This window comes from Papaver somniferum, unplaced genomic scaffold (genome assembly GCF_003573695.1).
Source record: "Papaver somniferum cultivar HN1 unplaced genomic scaffold, ASM357369v1 unplaced-scaffold_18453, whole genome shotgun sequence".
Taxonomy (NCBI): domain Eukaryota; kingdom Viridiplantae; phylum Streptophyta; class Magnoliopsida; order Ranunculales; family Papaveraceae; genus Papaver; species Papaver somniferum.
In genome coordinates, this window is record NW_020628212.1 from 1 (window position 1) to 4,546 (window position 4,546).

At 35.6% G+C, this 4,546-nt stretch overlaps 8 non-coding genes across 8 annotated transcripts; all 8 read left to right on the forward strand.

The window, feature by feature from the left end:
- Window positions 1-1,230: 1,230 nt before the first annotated feature.
- LOC113338182 lies at window positions 1,231-1,338 on the forward strand. The gene has a single exon (XR_003354656.1). It is a non-coding gene; the product is annotated as a small nucleolar RNA Z107/R87 (small nucleolar RNA).
- Window positions 1,339-1,418: 80 nt separating this feature from the next.
- On the forward strand, window positions 1,419-1,517 carry LOC113338181. The gene has a single exon (XR_003354655.1). It is a non-coding gene; the product is annotated as a small nucleolar RNA R30/Z108 (small nucleolar RNA).
- Window positions 1,518-1,835: 318 nt separating this feature from the next.
- LOC113338188 lies at window positions 1,836-1,943 on the forward strand. Its single transcript, XR_003354662.1, has one exon. It is a non-coding gene; the product is annotated as a small nucleolar RNA Z107/R87 (small nucleolar RNA).
- A 553-nt stretch (window positions 1,944-2,496) lies between these two features.
- LOC113338187 lies at window positions 2,497-2,604 on the forward strand. Its single transcript, XR_003354661.1, has one exon. It is a non-coding gene; the product is annotated as a small nucleolar RNA Z107/R87 (small nucleolar RNA).
- A 92-nt stretch (window positions 2,605-2,696) lies between these two features.
- On the forward strand, window positions 2,697-2,794 carry LOC113338185. The gene has a single exon (XR_003354659.1). It is a non-coding gene; the product is annotated as a small nucleolar RNA R30/Z108 (small nucleolar RNA).
- Window positions 2,795-3,382: 588 nt separating this feature from the next.
- LOC113338184 lies at window positions 3,383-3,528 on the forward strand. Its single transcript, XR_003354658.1, has one exon. It is a non-coding gene; the product is annotated as a small nucleolar RNA snoR2/U65 (small nucleolar RNA).
- Window positions 3,529-3,568: 40 nt separating this feature from the next.
- Window positions 3,569-3,651, forward strand: LOC113338183. Its single transcript, XR_003354657.1, has one exon. It is a non-coding gene; the product is annotated as a small nucleolar RNA snoR77Y (small nucleolar RNA).
- A 602-nt stretch (window positions 3,652-4,253) lies between these two features.
- LOC113338186 lies at window positions 4,254-4,344 on the forward strand. The gene has a single exon (XR_003354660.1). It is a non-coding gene; the product is annotated as a small nucleolar RNA SNORD96 family (small nucleolar RNA).
- The last annotated feature ends 202 nt before the right edge of the window (window positions 4,345-4,546 follow it).

Here is a 4,546-nt window from a genome sequence, read left to right on the forward strand (position 1 = left end):
AAAAAAAAATGAGTGATTGAAATTCCTAAAATTAAATAAGAATCAGATTATAGTTTGATTCAAAATTGACTAACCTAGATTGAAATATGGTGTTAGGTCTCAGAGTTTTCGTAGACGTTGTGCCTCTTTCACGGTGGAGGTGTTTCAGAATTCGTGGAGGAGGTGGAGAGGGTGTTTTCACGAAAAAGAGAGTTGAAAGGACGAACTGGTTTTGTATTAGAAGATCAAGTTACATTACGACCCTCTATTACATAGCTGTGATCAGAAAATAAGCGAGGGTAGTTTAGTAAAAAATGGGGGCCACGGTTAAAAAGTCCCCCTTTGCTTTATTATAGTAAGATAGTAAGATTACATTTTCTTATTGAGTGGACGAAAGTACTTTAAACTATTTGGAACTAGCAATTGAAAGGTTCTTGAACAAAGCCAATCAAAGGTTGGAGATGAAAGAGTGGAAAGTGATGGTTGTGAGATGAATCTTGATTTTTCTCCCAAAACCCATGAAAATGGAAGGATGAACTGAACTATGGGCGAATTCTCTGTGTGTTTTGAGTAGAAATAGCGAAATGGACAATGGTTTTCCGCTTCAATTCATGCTGACTGGTCAAGACAGACAAAACAACTAACGAGTATTCTTTCCACCAAAAGTTGTCGATTAGAATCCTTGTTGTGAAGAACGGTTGATGACTAACCGTTATTTTTACTAAGAACGGCTAGCCATTAGGCATTCCCTACTTATTTAGGGAATTACCGTTGGGGGCTTAGGCCCTTACCAAGTGTAAAGGCATTGGAAATGGCTTGGGGAACTCAGTGGGAAGGCCCATAAGACCAAGTCTATGTAAGCACTTACCCAGATTTAGGGTTTTGTTTTATGTCTTTCTTCTCTCCTATATAAATAAATTTCCAGTCACTTGTTCTTCTTATCATCAACATCAGCTTTTGGTGCCGCTCTTCTTTTCGTCTCTGTAATGTGAATTATTTCTTAGTAAAATTCGTATGTTTTTCATATTTGTGATTAATTACAGTTTTGCCTCCTCTTTCGGCTTCAAGAGTTTGAGATCTGTTGATCGATTTCTTGGATGCTTTGTTCTAGAGGCATAAATTAAATTCAATGTTGGGAGACTCTTATATAATCTTGAGTTTTGATATTTCTTCTTTGGATTTGTCTCTTCCTGGTACATTTTGAAACTTGTTTAGGGTTTAGATCTGAGAAATGGTAATGAAATTGGTGGAGATTGCAGTGATGACTCCATAAAATTCAAGCTCAACAGACCGGATTGCAGGTTTTTCTCGGTCGAGAAAATTATTTGCGTGTCGATACACCCGCTGAGCTGAGCAATATCTTTTTACTTTATCAAATTCTCAGTCCATTTTTAGGGTTTTAAGATTTTGAATTCGAATGTTTTTTATAATTTGGGGGAAACGATTGCAATGAGGATAACAAGCTCCCTCTTCTGAATACAAGCTGAGGACAATTGCTGGCTGAATCGAACCTAATTATAATCGCCACTACTGAGTAATCTATTTTCCCCTTGTTTTATTTATGATTGATTAATGATTTGAATTTGTGGATTTTTTGTTCTACTGTCTCGAGTGTAACCTGATAGCCATAAGGCAACATTTTTAGAGTCGCTGATGCGTTTACATTGCAATAGCGACATCAGTGCTGTTTGTTGCCGATAATGAATCTTGAGCTGAGATTTTTGCACTAATTGCTGTTTAACTAGCGATTTAATGCATTGAAGCTTAAACATATACAATCTTTATTCATGATAAGGAGTAATAACTAATAAGGTACATTTTTAAATCTTAGTGTTTTAGAATAATTAAATAAATGGGATTGCAGTGATGACTCCATAAAATTCAAGCTCAACAGACCGGATTGCAGGTTTTTCTCAGTCGAGAAAATTATTTGCGTGTCGATACACCCGCTGAGCTGAGCAATCTCCTTTGATTTATCATAGGATTTCACCGTTTTGAATTAGAATGTTTAAATTTTATGATGATAATTTGAGGACAATTGTTTGAATGAATTGTTGTTTAATAGCCATTGCTGTTTAATCGCTGTAACATGATTCTTTGAAACTCATCCAGATTCTACTATCTGAGTATGTCTGAGTATAGACGTCTTAGCCATAAGGCACCATTTTTAGAGTCGCTGATACGTTTACATTGCAATAGCGATATCAGTGCTGTATGTTGCCGATAGTGAACCTTTGAGCTAAGATTTTTGCACTAATCACTGCTTAACTAGCGATTTAACGCATTGAAGCTCAAACACGTCAATCTTTATTCATGAGAATTACAATGGTATATACTATTTATTATCTTCTACATGTTGAGCACATATACTGTGCAGATTCTTCAGGTCTTTAAGCAGGAGTAGTCTTAATGGTTCATTTTTCAGTTGTAGTGTTTAAGATTTGAGAATGGATAATAATTATTACATTCAGTCGTAGTGTTTTTGATTTGAGAACTATTAATAATGAAATAAAAGGGGATTGCAGTGATGACTCCATAAAATTCAAGCTCAACAGACCGGATTGCAGGTTTTTCTCAGTGGAGAAAATTATTTGCGTGTCGATACACCCGCTGAGCTGAGCAATCTCTTTTAATTTTATCAATTCTCGATTTTGGGTTTTAAAATTTTCGAATTTGAATGTTTTTGATTTATACCGCCACTACTGAGTAATGTTTCGAAGGATTGCAATGAGGATAACAAGCTCCCTCTTCTGAATTAAGCTGAGGACAATTGTTGGCTGAATCGAACCTAATTATAATCGCCACTACTGAGGAATCTCTCTGTAACCAATTTTCCCCTTGTTTAAGCCATAATAGCTAATAATTATTTATGATTAATGATTTGAATCTCTGAATCTTTAAACTCAATCCTGATTGTACTGTCTGGAGTATAAACTCCTACTCTGCTAGCCATAAGGCAACATTTTTAGAGTCGCTGATGCGTTTACACTGCAATAGCGACATCAGTGCTGTATGTTTCCGAAAGTGAACCTTTGTGCTGAGATTTTTGCACTAATTGCTGTTCAACTAGCGATTTAACGCATTGAAGCTCAAACATACAAGTCTTTATTCATGATAATTACAATTGTATATTCTGTTTTTTATATTTTACATGATTAGAAATTTAGCACATATAGTTAAATGATTCTTCAGGTCTCTGTTAATGGTTTAAGGGGTTACTTTTATTCTATATGATAACAGATATGAAGCATCATCTTTATGAATCTTCATGTCTCTTAATTTCTGCAATTCTGAGGAGTATAATTTAATTAGAACGGTGGTGGTTGTTTTCATGTCTTCTGCTGTGTGTGTGATTTGAAAAGGGAACCTTTCAAATGTTGCAAGTTTCTTTTTTTCCTTTTTTGGTCTGAGCCACGTTGACGATAGTCAAAAAGACAATGACCGTCAATGCTATGATTAGACCTACACAAATTTCATGTTTCGCATCTTGATAGGAATATGTGCACTGATTTGTCCTTCATTTACAGAGCCATTTGTGTGATTACATTTTCTTTTGAAGTTCATGTTCATAGTTGTGAAGATTTAGTGACTGCCTGTGACGATCAAAACTTATTTGGAATTACCGTCTGATTTCTTTGATGTTAACCTTTGGCTGTTTTTCTGAGGCAATCTAAATCAAAGTTAAAAATCTTTTTTGTACGTCTGTTTGTTCTGTACATTTTATTTTTGATGGGGATGGTAAACGTAGGAAATTAAGTTCTCGTAGGAGTTCCATGGTTGTTTGTACAGTCTCATATTAGTTCTGTGATTCTTTGTTTTGTATTCACCGGCCATTTCAATTTTCTTCTCATCTTTTTTGGGTGTGTTTGTCCGAGTTTTTGCTTTTATTGATTGTGTAGGTTTCCATGGGACAAATGGTTTCTTAGTCACATGTGTTCGTATGCTTGTTCTTTTGTAATAATAATAATAATAATATGTGGTAAATCTTATGACTTATTCAATATTAGTTTGTCTTTTGATGGGGGAGGTTTTGGCAAAAATCTCTCTTTCACTGATTGGAGCAAACAAGTTATGTTTGTAAAATCCTCCGTAAACGTCACACATTAAGACTGATATGTTGACGGTTGAAAAATCTCCATTTCGGGCGGTCTCATATTCCATTGCCTTGGGGAGCTGCGTTGTGGCCATTACCTCTTGGGACTGGCCATGAGACATATATTTCTTTTGTGTTGATCTTCGTAACAAATAGTGATCTTGATTTATGTTTTGCTACCGAGCCTATGAGGATATCTGATTTAAAGAACACCATCTTTCGGGACTGAATGGCTTAACGCCTTGGTGACAAATTCTGCAATTCTGAGGCTCATAAATTTTGTTGCTGGTTAGTTATTTATTCTATGTAGTTGTAGCTTGTTGGTTACTTGCAAGATGCGGCTACTATATCATTGTGATGACCACCACTGACTCGAAACATCCGATAGAGTTAGAAATATGGCTAGTATGAGACTTATAATCTGTGATTGGTCTGGAAACTACAGGGAGTCCAAGTTCATCGCAAGGATATCAA